This window comes from Cynocephalus volans, chromosome 3, assembly GCF_027409185.1.
Source record: "Cynocephalus volans isolate mCynVol1 chromosome 3, mCynVol1.pri, whole genome shotgun sequence".
Taxonomy (NCBI): domain Eukaryota; kingdom Metazoa; phylum Chordata; class Mammalia; order Dermoptera; family Cynocephalidae; genus Cynocephalus; species Cynocephalus volans.
The window spans coordinates 88278807-88297161 of NC_084462.1; the positions used below are offsets into that span (position 1 = coordinate 88278807).

Genomic DNA, 18355 nt, shown 5'->3' on the forward strand with positions numbered 1-18355 from the left:
AAGGAGGGCTAAGTAGCCTAGACAATAAGTGCTAAGATTGAAGAAATTAATCTCTTTTTTTAATCTGTATAATTTTTATTTATTTACTTATTTTTAAAATTTATCATTATGTAATGTAATTGATTTTCATGGGCCTTTACCAGTACCTCCCTTTTCCCCCCTCCCTCTCTCCCTTTCCCACTCTCGGCAACCTCAGTTTTGTTCACTTCTCTTAACAAGTTCAAAGAATTATTTTTATTGTCGTCTTTTTTCCCTCTCTTTATTTATTTGTTTGTTTATTTATTTATTTTTATTAGCTCCCACATATAAGTGAGAACATACAGTATTTCCCTTTCTGTGCCTGGCTAATTTCACTTAACATAATTTTTTCTAAGTTCATCCACGTTGATGTGAATGGCAGAATTTTATTCGTTTTTATAGCAGAGTAGTATTCCATTGTGTAGATATACCACATTTTCCTCATCCACTTGTCTGATGATGGGCATTTAGGCAGGTTCCAACTCTTGGCTATTGTAAACAGAGCTGCAGTAAACATGGGAGTACAGGTATCCCTTCCACATGATGATTTCCATTCCTTTGGGTATATACTCAGCAGTGCAATATCTAGGTCATAATGATGTTGGAGGTAGGGTCTCGGGGTGCCGGTAGTCAACCTTGACCCATGAAGTCATGTTACCAGGTTCTTGCCTCTGCCACAGGAAAGAATTCAAGGGTGGAGCCACAGTAGAAAGTGAGAACAAGTTTAATGTAACAGATAAGAAATTCAGGTTCCACAGAGAGAGTGCAGCATAGCTCCAGAGACTGACCAGGGCCCGCACCAAGTTTAACATAACAGTAGTTCAGTACAAACATCAAGTCTTAACACAAAAGGAAGAAAAACATACATAAAGTTCAGTACAAAGTGCAGGCTGGTTCAAGAATGAGCAGCCACTTGCTGAAAGGAAGCTTGATAAAAAGTAAAGTATACACACCTCAGCCAGTGAAGTGTGGGTTGCCTCCAGTACAGTAAGCAACAACTCTGCCTTGTGCTGGGATTCGTCTTTTATAGTTTCTCTATCTAATGAATATTCAGTTAGGGGGGTGGTTTCCAGTTATACGGACCAGGCATATTCATGAGTATTCTGTGCTCTCTACTGAGCATGCCCAGCCACTAGATTTGCATAAGCCAGCCCCTGCAGTCTACTTTTCTGGGTACAGGTGCTAAAAATAGGTCTAACTGGCAACAGTAACTTTCCTCCAGGGGAGAGCTCACAGGAGGGGGCCTGAGACCTCAGGGAGTGGCTGGAAACCCAGAGGCATGTCCCAAAATCTGAATCCAGTGAAACTGAGCTCCTCTATATCAATATGGCAATTCTATCTGTAGTTGTTTGAGGAACCTCCATACCATTTTTCATAATGGTTGCACTAATTTACAGTCCCACCAACAGTGTAGGAGGGTTCTCCTTTCCTCACATCCTCATCAGCATTTGTTATTCTCAGTCTTTTGGATATTAGCCAGCCTAACTGCAGTGAGATGATACTGCATTGTGGTTTTGATTTGCATTGCCTGGATGGTGAGGGATGTTGAGCATTTTTCATTTTTTCATCTTCCTTTGAGAAATGCCTATTCAGCTGCTTTGCCCATTTTTAAAATTGTGTTACTTGGTTTTTTGCTCTTAAATACTCTGGATATTAATTCTTTGTCAGATGCATATTTTGCAAATATTTTCTCCCACTCTGTTGGTTGTCTTTTTCCTCTTAATTGTTTCTTTTGCTGTGTAGGAGTTTTTTAGTTTTATATAATCCCATTTGTTTATTTTTGTTTTGTTGCCTGTGCTTTTGGGGTTATATTCATGAAGTCTATGCCCAGTCCTACTTCCTGAAGAGCTTTCCCTATGTTTTCTTTTAGGAGTTTTATAGTTTCAGGACATACGTTTAATTCTTTAATCTATTTTGAGTTGATTTTGATATATGGTGAAAGGTACAGGTCTAGTTTAATTCTTCTACATATGGATGTCCAATTTCCCCAGCACCATTTATTGAAGAGGCAGTCTTTTCCCCAGTGTGTGTTTTTGTTGCCTTTGTCAAAGACCAGATGGCTTTAGGTATTTGGGCTGATTTCTGGATTCTCTATTCCATTGCATTGGTTTGTGTGTGTGTTTTTATGCCAGGACCATGCTGTTTTGGTTACTATAGCTTTGTAGTATATTTGAAGTAAGGTAGTGTTATGCTTCCAGCTTTTTTTTTTTTTTTTTTTTTTTTGCCCAAGATTGCTTTGGCTGTTTGGGGTCGTTTGTTGCTCCATGTAAATGTTAGAATTGTTTTCCATTTCTGTGAAGAATGTCATTGGTATTTTGATGGAGATTATGTTGAATCTGTAGATTACTTTGGGTAGTATGGACATTTTCATAATGTTAATTCTTCCAATCCAAGAGCATAAAATATCTTTCCATCTTCTTGTGTCCTCTTTAATTTCTCTTAACAGGGATTTGTAGTTCTTGTCATAGAGATCTTTCACATCCTTGGTTAACTTTATTCCTAGTTATTTTACTTTTTTGGTGACTATTATAAATGGGCTAACTTTCTTGATTTCTTTTTCTGCTATTTATTGTTTGGAGTATTTCTTTTTCTGCTATCTTATTGTTAGAGTATAGAAATGCTACTAACTTTTGTGTTTTGACTTTGTATCCTGCAAATTTGCTGAAATTGTTTATCAACACTAAAAGTTTCTTTGTAGATTCTTTAGGCTGTTCTGTATATAGGATCATATCACCTGCAAACAGGGACAGTTTGACCTTACCTTTTCCAAACTGGATGTCCTTTATTTCTTTCCCTTCCCTGATTGCTGTGGCTAGGACTTACAATACTACATTGCATAGGAGTTGCAAGAGTGGGCATCCTTGTCTTGTTCCTGTTCTTAAGGGAAAAACTTTCAACTTTATCCCATTCAGGATGGTATTGGCAGTGGGTTTGTCATATATGGCTTTAGTTGTGTTGAGATACTTTCCTTCTATACCTAATTTGTTGAGAGTTTTTACCATGAAGGGATGTTGCATTTTGTCAAATGCTTTTTCAGCATCTATTGAGATAATCACATTTTTTATCTTTGATTTTGTTGATGTGGTGTATCATGTTTATTGACTTGCATATGTTGAGCCATCTTTGCATCCCTGGGATGAATCCCACTTGATTGTGATGTATAATTTTGTGGGTATGTTGCTGTATTCTATTTGCTAATATTTTATTGAGGATTTCACATCTATATTCATCAAAGATATTGGCCTGTAGTTTTCTTTATTTTGTTGTATCTTTGTCTCATTTTGGTATCAGGGTGTTTTTCACCTCATAGAATGAGTTTGGGAGAATGGCCTCTGTTTCAAGTTTTTGTAATAGATTGAGAGAATTGGTATTAATTATTAATTCCTTCTCTAAAGATTTGGTAGAATTTGGCAATGAAGCCAATTAATCTCTTTCTATAACTAAAATGTTGATTCATCACTAATAACATAATAATTTCTATAGTTTTTCTTTACTGGCTTGTTTTAGAGAATGGTATTAAATGCACAGTGAAGAAAAATGATCTTAATCTAAAGCTGTAGTTGTAGAGACAGAGCCTTGTAAAGTGTGATCCTGGCATGACATGGATAAGCCATGAAGATGCCTGGAACCATGTGGTTCATTTCCAGGTTATCAGGTATTGAATCATTGCCACCATGGTGTCATGTTAAAAGCATGGGTTTTGTACTCAGAGATACTTAAGTGTGAGTTTTGTCCTTAGTAATTCTGTAGTATTGGGCAAGTTCTCAACCTTTGTAAGCATCAGATTCCTCTGTATAATGGGTTTATGATGAGCTCTCTCCAATGGAAAGAGTTGTGGTGAAGGTTAAATGAGCTACTGTGAAATGGTTGGCATCTTCCATGTAGCCTTGTTGTTTCTTTATGAGGTGGTGACACTTTGTAAGCTAATGTGATATGTGGCTTTGAGCAGCACCACTGCATATCTTGACTTTCTCAAGTCTCACATTTCTGACTGAGTATTATTAGATCTGATGTTAACATATGGTTAATTCCCCAATGAATATTTGATAAATCAGTCTTATTACTTGGAAGTATCATCTCATATAAAGTGCATTAAAATATATATACAATTACATAATGAATTTGAGCTAATGGCCCTACCATTTTCATGTCTCTTAATTACCAGTTGAATTTTATGGTGATACCTGGATGGTGACAGATATTGGGGCCTCTACCCAGAGGCCACAGGATTAATCCAGTAACTTAAATATTCAGAAATTGGATGAATATATGTTTTTCACACATGCTATCATTATAATTATTATTAGAAGTAGTATTAGTGTTACTTGTGGTTTCCTTTAGCTTTTTGTTAATTCCTTATGAGATAGCATCTCTTTGTAATTCAATATGGTGTGATGTTTTGAAAAGTATTGTTGCCAATCCTGTAAAGTTGAAGGGAGAAGCCCATGTCATGGAGAGTGGAGTATTCTTTAGGATTTGGTGAAAAATAAGGCAACATTTTTTATTTGAAAGATTACCCACAACTGTGAGTTCCTCTAGGGCAATGGTCCTCTCTTGATCACATTTGTGTGTCTTCAGCCTACCACAGTGACTGTTGCATTTTCAAACTGAGTTGTAACAAATATCCTTGCTGAGAGGCCAATCTACAAGAGGAGCTTGTTCTATTAAATTTAGCTAAATCCTATCATTAGCCAATTCCAGCAGCTAGAATAGTGGTTTCTGCAGAATGTGCTCATGCTACAAAGATTGGCTTTTCACTTTTGGATCTGAAAATGTTGGGGAAATCAAATGGGGTCATATCTGACATAGCACAGGGAACTTGGATCTCTCTTTTGCAGCTGGTAGTTATAGATGTTGATGCTGGTGCTCTGTGCAGATCTCCATGGTCTTCCTGTGCTCACTCCCAGCTCCTGTATGTGTTACTTCTAAGAGCTTGCACCTGCCACGTTTTTCAGAGCACTGCTCTTGGGCTATTGAAACCAATGATGCAATATGTGAGTGTGGACTTTGTGGTCTGATCATGTCTTCACTATTTATTTTGTGTTTGAAGGGCTTGTATACAATTGTATAAATATAAACATAATTACAAAATGTATGTGTGGTTTATCTATGCATAGTATACATATGTAAATAAACATATATATCCATACTTTCAGTGCCTGGAGCATTTCCTCACCTTCATTCTCAGCATTGTGTGAGCCATAATGCCGAACATTGTGAATCTAATCCACAAAAAAGTTATGGAAGTGAAACTTTGCCCTTCTCACCTTCCTTTTCAATTTCACTTTTTTGTTTTGTTACTCTACTTCTTTCAAATCAGGATGAACTTTCTGCATCTACAAATTGTTGTAATACATGAAGGTACTTAAGAAATGAGTGTTGTATTAGCCTTTGATAAAATCTTTTGGTGACTTTAGTTTTAAAATTAAGTAGGGGTGGCATGATTCCACATTGTAGAAATTAATGTGACTGCTTTGTAGGAAGTTCACATTCTCAGCCTTAGGCTACAAAACAGTTTGCTGACTGAATCCGTGAATACCAACAGGTTCTCAAATGTTTCCACAAGAGGATGTTTCCTCAAGTCATGCTAATTATCTTTGGCCACCGTGGGAGCAACTGGCAGGTGAGGGGCAGGTGAGAGGGACCTGGAAAGTTCCTCCAAAGGCCATCTAACCCTTTGCTCCTCACCTTGGAGGTCACATTAGAATCATTTGGGTTAATTAAAAAATTTTTTGAATTGTTGGTATTAAAAAAAAAATCAATGCCTAGCCATATCCCTGAGTAATTAAGTGAGGGTCTTGGATGTGAGACCCTGGTGTTTTTTAAAGTTTCCAAGATGAGTCTAATATGCAGCAGGCTCGAGAACCTCTAATCGAAGCCACGTTTTAACCCATATCTGTCTCTCTATGCCTACATCTCTCTAATTTTAAAAGACACCCAAGGAAAGCAATTCCATTTGTTTTGAAATGGTAAGCATAGTTTTTCACATAATAAATATTCTTATGAAGGAATAATTCTGTAATACACATTTACTTTTTTTGTAGTAGGGCTGACATTTTTAATCAAACACCTGGTCAATCAATAATCACTGGGTCATGTTTTTCTTTCCTTCAGAAATTCAAATATTATTTTTTCTAATTTTCTTCTTTTATTTCTTACCTCCTTACATGTATTGTCCTCAGTGCTGAATAATTTGCTGACTTTCACATATTTATGCAACTTCCAATTTTTATTGTTCTATCCCATCGAAATTTCTAGTTATATCATTTTTAGACGTTGAAAGCAATGTGGAGAACCTCTGCTACCCAATTAGATAGCTCCTGAGCACTTGATGTATGGTTGGTCCAAACTGAGATGTGCTGGAAGTGTAAAGTACATATCAGGTTTCAAAGGCTTAGTACCAAAATAAAAGAATGTAAGTTATCTCATTTAGCAATTAGTATTTGTGTTATGTTGATTCCATTTTGAAATTATAATATTTTCTAAACACTGGGTTAAATAAAATATATTACTAAAATTAAATTTACCTTTCTTTTTAATGTGGATACTAGAAAATTTAAAATTACATATTTGTAGCTTGCATTCTATTTCTGTTGCATGGCACTGCTGTATACAATATATTTAGTTCCAGGTGAGATAACTGGGCATTGAAGAAAATGAACTCTGTGTTAAGGGTGTAGGCTCCTGATACTCAGCCCAGGATTCTCTGTTCATTTTTCCAGGCTGCCAGCATCCGTGGCTCATGTCACGGATATATTCGTGTCTATTTATGTCACAAATAGAGTCAGCATCACTTTTTCTTAATTTTTTTACTTCTCTAACATCTTCTGAACTTATACTGTTTGCATTAGATCAGTCTGAGGTCAGATGCTGCCATTACTCTTACTTCAGTCAGCATGTTTCCCTGACACCTCTAGATTTCAAATTGCACTTGACCTTCAGCTTTTTGTGCAACACATTCCACTTCATACTTTCCCAAGTGTCAGTAAACTTTGCTTAAATCTCCGAAGCTCTCATGGGATTGTTCCCCATCAATCGTACTCATTTTTCTTTTGGAAACTGTGTGTCTAATGGGGAGAGATAAGGGTTTGCTTTTACTTCTGCAGAGTATTGTCTCTGCACTATTCAAGTCTGGTATTCCTGGATACTGAGTAGTGATGCGAACAAATATACTATTTGAATAGGAACAACTTTTCATTTAATTGACTTTTCCAGTTTGATTGAGTGATGACTCCCATTGGATATTAGGATTTAAAATCTCATTAAATTTTTTCTTTAGTATATTATTTTTTTTTCCATTGTAAAAGCAGCATGTGTTCATTAAGAGAAATTTGGAAAATAAGAAAAAATAGAAGGAAGAAAATAACATTCATTCTTTCGCTATCTGAAAGTTATTATTGTTACTATTTTCTTGTATTTTCTTTCTGCCTTTTTTTCTATGCCAAGATTTCTTTTCTTTTCTTTTCCTTTTTTTTTTTTTGGTGGCTGGCTGGTATGGAGATCTAAACACTTGTGTGCTAAGATGTATTATAATTATGCATGTATATTTTTATCCTTCTGTTTTTACTTCACATCATATCATTACCATTTTTCATGTCTTTATAGACATGATTTATTTTTATTTTTAATTATTTTATTTATTTATTTATTTTTAATTAACACATTATTGTACATATTTATAGGGTACAATGTGACGTTTCAATACATGTAATTGGCAGAACTTTCAAAATACAGTATATTATTGTTAACCATAGTCACTCCACTGTGTAATGGAACACTAGAACTAATCCCTCTAATCTAACTGTAACTTTGCACCCACTGACCAACCTCTTCCCATCCTACCCTCTCCCTTCCCCTTTCAGCCTCTAGCAACAACTCTATTCTTTAGCTCTATGAAGTCAACTTTTTTAGATTCCACAAGTGAGTGCGATCATGTAGTATTTGTCTTTCTGTGCCTGGCTCACTTCAGTTAACATAAAGACCTCCAGTTCCATCCATGTTGCTGCAATTGAGAGAATTTCATTCTTTTTTATGGCTGAATAGTATCCCATTGTATACACCTGATTTTTAAGGGCTGCATAACATTCCATTAAGTGCATGTTTCATAATCCACAAAACCATTTCTCTATTGTTTGATGTTTAGTCTGTTTTCAGTTTTAAAATGTATTTCTTGATATTTCTAAATTGATAGAGTTACGCCTTCCATAAGACTAAGTTTTTGTGACATTTATAAAACTCACCTAGGATGGTTACATGTTTCCTATGTTAAGTAATTAGAACTTGAAGCATTATTACTCAGTTCACTGACAACAACCTTCCTCAGAGAATCTGGATTCAAGTGTGAGCAAGACCAGGTTGGGCATAGTGACTGAACTGCGGGATGTTTCAGTGCCATCACATACAGGGGTTTCCTTAGTGGTCGACTGTCAGACCACCACCACCAAGTTCTAAGTTTATCTTTTCTTAATCACAGCACAAGATGAAAAAAATCCCAAAATGTTCTGCCTCATAAGATGTATTAGCAGCACATGTAAATACCCAAATATCAATAATTTGAAACAGTTCAAATATAAGTTTTATATTACAATTACCAAGTATATAGTACTCATGTGTGAAGTATATAATCAGTTCTGGTCTGTAGAGTTGCTACTCTAAATTTGAGTAGCAATTCAGATGTGTGGCTGACATCTTTCTTGGGCTATGAAGAAATTCTCTTCTCTGTCCTGGCAGGTTAGAGGCATGGAGTCCAATGGTCAAAAGACAGGTCATTTGCTGCTAAATTCTGGGTAATAACGTATCCAGGAAAGGAAAAGGGCACTTCATGTGTGGCACTGTCTTCTGCTGGATTTTATCCAAAATATCAGTCTCAGGAGTAAATTATTATTCTTATTAAGCATGCTTTTACTTTTTCTACTTGAGCATCTGCAACAAAAAATACCAAATACCACTGAATTTAGTGCATCTGCAGCTGACACACATTTAGTGCATCTGAGTGCATTCTGCAAATGTGAGAGTAGGATTCTGTTGAGCACACAGGAGAATTGATGCACCCTCTATTGAGTTACCTCGTCTTCACTGTGGGCTTGCAATTGGAGTGGAGATTTCTGTGGTTAAACACAAGTCAGAGAACCAACTCCCTGAGTCTTTTATTTCCAGCCCACCCAGATTATTTATACATTATTATGGTACCACTGAGTCTAGGGGACAGCTATCTAGGGTCTATATGAAGAGACCTGCAGACAGGAAAAAAAAAAATTGAGGAGGAAAATCTTAATTCTTCCTTTTTTAAAACTGAGGAGAAAAAACTTGATTTTTCCTTTTTTTTTTTTTTTTTAAAAAAAACAGTGCTAATATATTGCTTTTATGGGCTTAAAAAGCAAGCTAATGGGAATAGTCTCTGCTTTTTGGACTCATTGAAAGTGATTTAAAAATTAATTTTTAACTCATGCTGCTAACTCACAGTAAAAGTGTTTCAAAAATAATTTTGTACTTAATAAATTAATTTCAGTTTAAGTCCTGGATTGATCATTTCTTGGGCAGTTTCTGCTTGTCAGCTTCGCACACGGAAGGGTCTGTTTGCCAATGGGCTGGTTTCTGTACATGAGCCATGACATTGTTAAAGTTCTTATAAATGATTTTCCATTGTAATCAATTATTATACTGCATGGATGTATTTTTTTAAAGGCTGAATTTCTCAGTGATGACTATTTCCCCAAATGAGGTGCATCTTGAAATAACAGGAAATTATAACACTTTCAAAACTCTGCACATGGGGTTTTCAGTGGCAAGTCCTAATTTCTTTTTAAAGTTTATGCAACCCAGATGTTAGCTGCTCCCTTTTTCTCGTCTTAAATCTGCTTCAAAGAACTCCCTCACATAAAAGCCATAGAGAGCAAGGTAGAGCTGACTGCAGATTTTGTTGTGGAGATAATTGAGTAGGTTTTCATTTTATACTCTTTAGCAAACAACATGAAATCCCATTTTAACATTTTTCTTCCCCAAAGCTCTCCTCTGCTGCTGGCTTTTTAAATCTCACCTTCCCCTATTCAGTGCTCAGTAGAGCTGGCTTTAGTCTCCTCTCTCTTAGCATCTGGGGCCCCTCATGTTTATCTCCCCTTTATTACTCAAAGTAGTTTGATTCTTCCTCAGCTCTGAACTCAAACCCATTGCAGCTGCTCATCGAAATAGCAGGCTTTTCTGTAACCAGGACCTACTTATCTCAGATGACAATGGAGGTGAAAAATACACGAAGTTCTACATAACACTTAAAACTTGATTCTTTCTCTTTTTTAAAAATAGGTTCATTCATCTTTTCCCAGTTGTCATAGGGAGGAAATCCAGACTTTCTTTTGAAAAAACAAGCCCAACCTTAAACTACAAAAGCCTTGGAGATGTTAGAATGTTAACTTAAAAAATGTAGTCTTTTTAGAATCTTAAAATCTGAAAGCTAAAGAGATCACAGCAGTACAGTGAATATATTTGGTTGAAATCAGAACTCAAAGGTTGTCTGTATAAAACCAAACATATATTTTAACAGCATTTAACTACTTATCCTTCATCAATTTTTCCACACAGCAAATTTCTATTACAGGAGCATTTTGATGTAGACTTCCTGAGATAATCTCAATGGTCTAATTTCTTTCATGCATTTTAAATTGTATACGATATGTCTGGTGTGGGTAGAAAATTAAGAAAACATGAAAGAGTATAAACAAAATGTAGAAATCACTTTTGATCTCACTACACAGATCAGAGTAAACTATAATCAATTTGTGGATGCGTTTTATTGCTCACTCTTTCTCCTCCGTCTTTGCTTTTTCCTCTTCTTTTTTCCCCTCTACCTCTCCATGCAATATTCATTAAAAAAATAATTGAGATTTTACTGTATCCTACTGTGGTAGTTAAATCCTACAAAGATAAGTCCAATAGAACCTGTGAATGTGACCTTATTTGGAAAAAAGGGTCTTTGCAGATGTAATTAAGTTAAGGATCTTGAGATAAATCATCCTGGATTAGGACAAGCCCTAAGCCCAACCACAAGCATCTTTTATGAGAGAAGAGAAGGGAAGAAGAGACACAGAAAAGAAGGCAATGTGCAGATGGAGGCAGAGATTGGAGTTATGTAGCCTCAAGCCAATGAATGCTTGGAGAAGGCATGGAACAGATTCTCCCTAGAGCCCCCAGAGGGACTGCAGCCCTGCTCACACCTTGATTTTGGACTTCTGGCCTCCAGAACTGTGAGAGAATAAAGTTCTGCTGTTTGAAGCCACATAGTTTGTGGTGATTTGTACAGCAGTCCTAGGAAACAAATACTCATTTGTTTTCAGTTTTTACTTGAGAGGTTTATGTTTGTTTGTTTGTTCATTCTCTCACTCAATGGACATTTATTAAATGCCTACTGTGTGTGAGGCAGAATGCTATATGCTAGGGGTACAGAGTTAAATAAGACATATTTCTTCCCCAAATATAATGCAATCATACATATGTGGTATATGCTAGGTTTATCTCTAAAATTGCCTTTCTACTGCACACATTTCTTTGTTTTTACTCACGGGTAAGGTACCTGAGCAAAGTGACTCATCTCATTAAGAATGTGCAGTTTTCAAAAGTTCTTGTCAGTCCACAGCCTCTGTAGACAAAAGAATGGCAGGTGGTAGAAAACCTGGGTAGGATTTGGGAGCCTAGTTTGGAGTGGTGCTTTGAAACTATAACACAGGGGAACATTGGACCACTTTATTTATTTATTTTTATTTATTTACTTTTGATAGTCTAATTTTTCTTTAAAAAGTATTTATTAGTTAATATTATTTTTTTACAACCTAAGATGTTGTTGTGGAGCAGTTGTGGGAAGAAGAGAAGGAAAGGGAGAGGGAAATAGGGTGAGAGAAGGAGGTAGGAGGGGAGTGTGGTCAAGCCCATGGCACTCCCCTCATTCTGGCAGGGGAGACAAGGGGCTTCCAGCAGTGGCTCAATCATTGCTGAGCTGGATGCAGATGTCAGGGGGGTGTGGTTGAAGCCCTCAGACCCCAACTTCTGTGGCTTGGGAGCCTGCGGCACTTCTGGCAGTGGCTTGGTGGTCGTTGCTGGGCTGGTTGTGGATGTCAGGGGGTGTGGCTGAGGCCCTCAGTCCCCCACCATCCCAGCTCATGGGCCCAGGACACTTGTGGTGGTGGCTTGGCAGTTGTTGCTGGTTTGGTTGTGGATGCTGGAGGGGCATAGCTGATGCCTCATCCCCTCACTGTCCTGGCTTGGGAGCCTGGGGTGCTTCCTGCAGCAGCTTGGTGGTCACCACTGGGCTGGTAATGGACATTGGGAATGTGTGGCTAGGCCCTTGGACCACTACCATCTTGGCTTGGAAGCCTGGGGTGCTTCTGGTGGTGGCCAGGTAGTCATTGCTGGGCTGGGTGCAGTCATCAGGAGGGCGTGGCTGAGGCTCATGGCCCTCCCTATCTCTGGCTTGGGAGCCCAGCTCCTAGGAAAAGCTTCTAGTCCTTCTAGATTTTATAGGTGTTCTTAGGTGGTGTTAGACCTTTACTGGTTAATATGAAACTTTGTCTCTGATCTGTGGTTATTTTGTTTTTTCTTTCAGTTCTGTGTTGGATTATTAGCTACCTCCACCACTTAAACTCTGTACCAGAACTAATTTGTTGTACTTTGCTTACTTCTAAAGTGGGGGAATTCCTGTGGGGACCAGCATTTGAGCCCTGTGTATGAGCTAAATTGCTGCTTTTCTGTCGATTCTCTGGGGAGGGCTTTTTGTGTAGCTCAGGTTTTAATTGTTGCCCTTGTAAGCACTTCTGGGTCTTGTGAGATCTGGTACACGAGGGTTGTGTGGAAACTCTGGTCTGGGCCTTAGTCTTTTCGTCAAACTGCACCCCATGCAATTCTATATTCCTGACCAGTCTCCTCTGAGTGGTCCTGTTCTGACTGAGGGGCAGATCACCTGTCCTTGCTGTGCCCCAGTGTTCTCCCAGTGGGTCAGTCTCCCTCACCTCTCACACTCCAAACACTTCCATAGGATGGGCCATGTGCCGGTACCTTGCGATGACTCACCCACCTCTGAGTGGCTCCTTTTTTCTGTTGTCTCTGGCCCCTTGCTCCTGTGTGGGTCCACGGGAACTCTGTTAGTGGTCCTGCTGACCTGGGGGCCACCAAGGCCCTCTTCTCCCCTGCTGCCTCCAAGCAACTTCATCCAAAAGGCACAGCAGTGGCTTTTGCCAGCTCTTATTCCATGTGCTCACCAGCTCCAGCCTTAAAGCAGCCGGGGCTCAAAATGATCAGAGCAGTCCTTTCTTTCTCTCATTGTGGCTTCTTCCACCTTCGTGCACTACGTAGGTCTCTCCTCCTCTTTCCCTGAGCTCTAGCGGCCCCAGCTTGGCTGTCGATGATTTTTAATAATTGTAAATTGGTTGATTGTGGGAGAGAGTGGTGCTGGGGACCATCTATTCTGCCATCTTTACGAGAAGCCTGGACCACTTTAAATAAGCAATATTCTCAAAATCTAATACCTATCTTCTTATTCCATGTTAGGAAATTTTCTAATTCTCTCTACTTATTGATCTTTGGCAAAGATCAGATGTGAAATACTAGAAGGAAAAAGGAAAGATAGGGGAAGATAGCCTAGAAAGTAGGAGTAAATATCTCTAAATCAGATCTAAAGACTCAAAGGACTTGGGGAATTCTAGGGCTGTAAAAACTGATATTGTCAGCAACATATGGAAAGAAAACTTTGGCAGTGGCATTGTGAAAGAGTTACTAGAGATAAGGAAGAAAGGGGAATCATAATTGAGAGTGATGCTGAACATTGTAAAAGGAAGGAATGGATTCTGGTGACGGAGAAAGAACAGATTTTGAAGACGTGAAGAAATCTGATAGTATTTTCTAATGGAGAATATATGGTACAATAAAGTATGTTTTCTATAATCTTTGGAAAAGAAGCGAGCGTTCCTTCACAATAAATACCTATTGGATTTAAATTTTGCCTAATGTCCAATGTTATGCCCACTATGAGGCAGTTATAGGAGAAAAGAAGAAAAGCTAAGTATTGAGGGATGGAATTCAGATGAGAGAGGGCTTCATGGATGGGAGCACGTGAAGCCCACTATCCTGGAGTCTTGTCCTGTCTCTGTCACTAATTGTCTGAATGACTGAGCACCTATGACATCAATTTTCTCATCTATACATCAAGGGGGTTGAATACCAGTCATTTTCAAAGTTTGATTTTTCCAATCAGCAGAAACCTTTCCTTTCCAAATGAAATCTTATGTGGAAACCAATGCATAGAACAGACACAGTGGGGCTGCTCATGATGAAACTGGAGTGGGGGCCCAGAGCAGGTGCCCTTGGTTCCCCTCTCGCCCTTTGTGGTAGCCCGAGAAGAGCCTCCACGAACATCACTGGACTGAGCAGTTTTTCCCCAGCTGATGTCTGAGGACTATTTGGGTCTAAATCACCCCAGGTGCAGATTCGTGGGCCCTCTCCCAGAACTTCTGAATCAAATTCCAGGTCTGGGACCTAGGAATCTATTTTTGATAAGCACCTCATGGAATTCTCATGTACACTGACATTTGAGTACCATTGAGCCAGATATTTCAAGATCCCTCTCAGCCTTTAAATACTATGACTCTGGGACCCTCTTCAGATTTGTCGTATTGGTGAGGAGCCAAAGAAGGGAAGTGGGTGACTCTCCAGGATAAAAAGATTTGACAGAAAACGGGGGGTTGAAAGTATGAGGGTGGATATGACGGTAACAGTAACAGAGATGACAGTGGAAAAGAAGAGTCAGATATGAGAGTAAGTTACAAAGTAGATTAGGGAAAGAGGAGGCACTTTAACTTAAGGATCTTCTAAGAATGAGGATAGTGTATTCCAGATGGAAGAGATTATAGCAAAAAGTGTCAGGAGACAATTGAGAGCATGAGACTATCAGAGTTAATGCCCCGACCAGATACTCCCACACATTCTGTGCTCATCTTTATCATCGCACTCTATCATTGCACATGGTGGTGTTGTAATAGTCTCCTTACCTTTCATTAATTTGTCAATCTTTATTGAGTGCTTACTGTGTTCTAGGCACTGTGTTAGGACAGGGAAATGCAGGTGAACCCAAACAGGCAGGTCTCTGCAATCACAGAGCTTAGTGTTGGTGGGGGAGGTAGACTGGATAAGGTCGTCATGCTAAGCAGCGTATAACTACAATTCAGGGCAAATGCTGCAAAGGAAAAAAATGTGGTTCTAAAGAAAGGTTTTATTTTGGGGGGGTAGGCAGAGGTGAGGTAAAGTGAGGCAGTTTAGGAAGGGTTCTTTGAGGAAGTAGTACATTTGAGCTGAGAAATTGACTAGAAAGAGGTGGTGGTGGTGAAGGGAGCCATGGGATGGAAAGCAAATGAGATCGGAAGGAGAATTCCAGACAGAGGGAACAGCATGTGCAAAGGCCCTGTGGAGGGAGGAAGGATGGTGATTATGAGGAACCAAGTGGCAGAAGTTCCAGGAGTAAAGCCAGGAGAAGAACAGGGTGATATGGGGCTGGCAAAGCAGTCAGGGGCCAGACCCCACTGGGCCTTGACCACACTGAGAGTTTGGGTCTTTTCTCTAACAACAGTGGGATTGCATGGAAGGCCACTTGTCTGTCTGTTCTTATTACTACTGTGAGTCACTTGAGGCTGAGACAATCTCTGTATTACCGTCATCAACTGAATAGTGTCCAGCACACAGCCAATACTCAGTAATCATATGTCGGGCGAGCAAAATGCAAAAGCAGAATATCTTTTATGTCCCCCTGCCCCTGACTCCTTTCTTCCCTGCAACTAATATGGGGCAAGGGGAGGTGTCCACATATTGCATGTTCTGTACACATCGCTGTCTGCTGTCATTGCCACTTGAGAATGTGGGGTCCTTGGATGCCCCACCCATCTGTAATCCTAGCATTCTGTGACACTGGGAGTCTCCTTGGCACCACTGCACCTTCACGTGCATGGGGTAGTGTCTGACATTTAAAGAAAGGGAAGGGGTTAGGGCCATCTGGGCCTCATTTCTGAATTAGCAGATCTCCAGACAGTGCTTGAAGCAATGCTTACTCTGTCATTTGCAGCCAGCCCCTGGTTACAGCACATCAGATGAACCAAAGTGTGGGAATCTGGGCAGCCCTAGACAGCTGGGTAGAGAAGCAGAGGTGGGCTCACTGGGGTCTGCAGCAGGCGTTTCCCTGACAGCAGCACTTTTCCGAATTGCCTGGCTGGCGATGTGGCTGGCGACGTGTTCACCCGGCTGGCCTCATCTTGTTACCCTGCCCCGTTCTTGGGCATTTGTGTTCAGACATGCTTCCCCCACACACGGCTAAATTTAAGGCTTTGTTTTCAAATCAAATGCTCAGCTGGCTGGCTGCCTGAGAAATCACATGTGGAGAGCTGAGAGACCCAGGCAGGGGATGGTGCCCTCGCTTCTGGAGAGCGGGTCTGGAAACCATATGAACTGTAAATAGTTTTAAAATGCAAAAAAAAAAAAAAAAAAAAAAAAAATTAAAGTTTTCTGCCAAAAAGGGAGAGCTGAGTTTTCTTCTTTCTAGACTCGGTTATTAAGTATCTGTTGGAAATGACTGACCTCTACCATACAATCTGTTTACTGTCTCTATCAGCTGAGGTTGGACCAATCCAAACTTAACCCCCTTGAGGACTTAGCTTTGCAAACACTTGCTTTATTAGAAATAGGTTTTGGGGTCACAGTACTGTGGGTTAAATTGCTAGGTACATGATTTTAATGGAAATTTGCCTTCTTTCACTTAATACTTCCTCCTGAATCTTGGATAACACAAGTAGGTTAATATTTTTTAAAATAATAGAACCTAATTTTCCAGTAAGAGCAAGACAAATAAAAAATAAGAAAAGAGGCATGTCTTCGTTTATCTGTACCCCATCAGATAAGTCACGTACTACACCGTCACTGCTCACTTGGGGACATATTTCTTAGGATCTGTCCTGTTTTCTTTTTTGGGCTTTCTCTTTTTCATCTGATCCTTCATTACAGAAAGTAGTTTCAAAAGACATTATTGTTATTTTTTTTGCCTTTGGTCTCAATTCCTGTGGATGCCGAGGCACAGAGATGCTGTCACGCTTTCTGTACTGAGACTACCAGGGACACCCTTTCCTTCTGTTTTAGTGAATATTTTCAAATTCTTCTTTTGTTTTTATTTCTCTTTATTCTAACTTTTGTTCTTACTCTGTATCTCTTTTCTCACTTTCTTGTAAGGATGAAGAAGGAACACTGAAATTGAGATATAAGATGGGAAAACAGTTTCAACGGAGGCCCTATTAAATAGAGAGCATTTTTCACGTTTTAGATGTCTAAAAACGTAGGGATTAGAGTTTATACAAACAAATATGTAAAGGAATGTAGCTATAAATGCTTATAATTGGCATGAAGATTTGTTGATATTCAGTTTCAAATTTGGTATGAATAATGTCAAACTAATTTAAGTTCTACCCAAGTGTACCTAATTATTGACCAACATCCTTGGCATGAAATCTCCTTATTAGCCAAGGTGAAAATACAGTTCCCAGTAGTGACTCTTGTAATTAAGAAAGAAATTCAGAAGACAGAAGATTGCTCATGCACATATTTAGACATATTTTTACAGACTATAAATAAGACCATAAGGCCTTGAAATCCCTTGATAGCTAGAAAGCAGAGAGAGGGCTTGGAGTGGGAGGCCAGCTTGTCATTGCTACGAAGCAGAAAAACTTCATCCCGGAGCTGGGTGGAGTACACAATGCAGAGTGTTTTCCACAAAGTAACTAAAAGGGCAACTTTCTGGCAGAAAGGTTTCATCTTTCTAAAAGAACCATAGTCTACTCCAGCCAAAAAAACATCATATTGATAGATCCAGGGGGTAGGGAAAAAACCTAGAGACTTTAAGATTTGAGTAATGCCAGAGAGAAATGAGGGGATTGCATTAGAAGGCCTTCATTATCCTTCTTATCTCTAAAATATGAGAAATGGAACCACTAATTTGATATACCAACCCCGAGCCCAAGGCTTTCTGCTGTTTCTGGAACTTACAGAGCTATGATCAGTGGGACACAGGGCAGCAGATATGTTAGGATCTTCACCCAAAGCAAAGTTTACCTAGGTCTGCTGGGTCTGGTAATAGGGGATTCCTTTGGACACTTTAGTTCACGTCCTGGGTTGGGCCAGGGGAGAGTGTTCCAGTTCCTGCTTATAACCCAATCCTTTTGGCTTGGATTGAAAAAACTGATAGGGCTCAGCAGTAGAGCCAGTCTTGTTAGGGTCATTTGAAATTTTGGCCCAGCCCTCTTAAGACCAGCCATATCATGGCCAATCT

General features: G+C 39.2%; 1 protein-coding gene across 1 annotated transcript in view; it reads left to right on the forward strand.

Moving 5' to 3' along the window:
• ATP8B4 (ATPase phospholipid transporting 8B4 (putative)) overlaps positions 1-18355 on the forward strand; it is a 201528-nt gene that overhangs the window by 35948 nt on the left and 147225 nt on the right. The gene's annotated exons all lie outside the window — the stretch shown is intronic.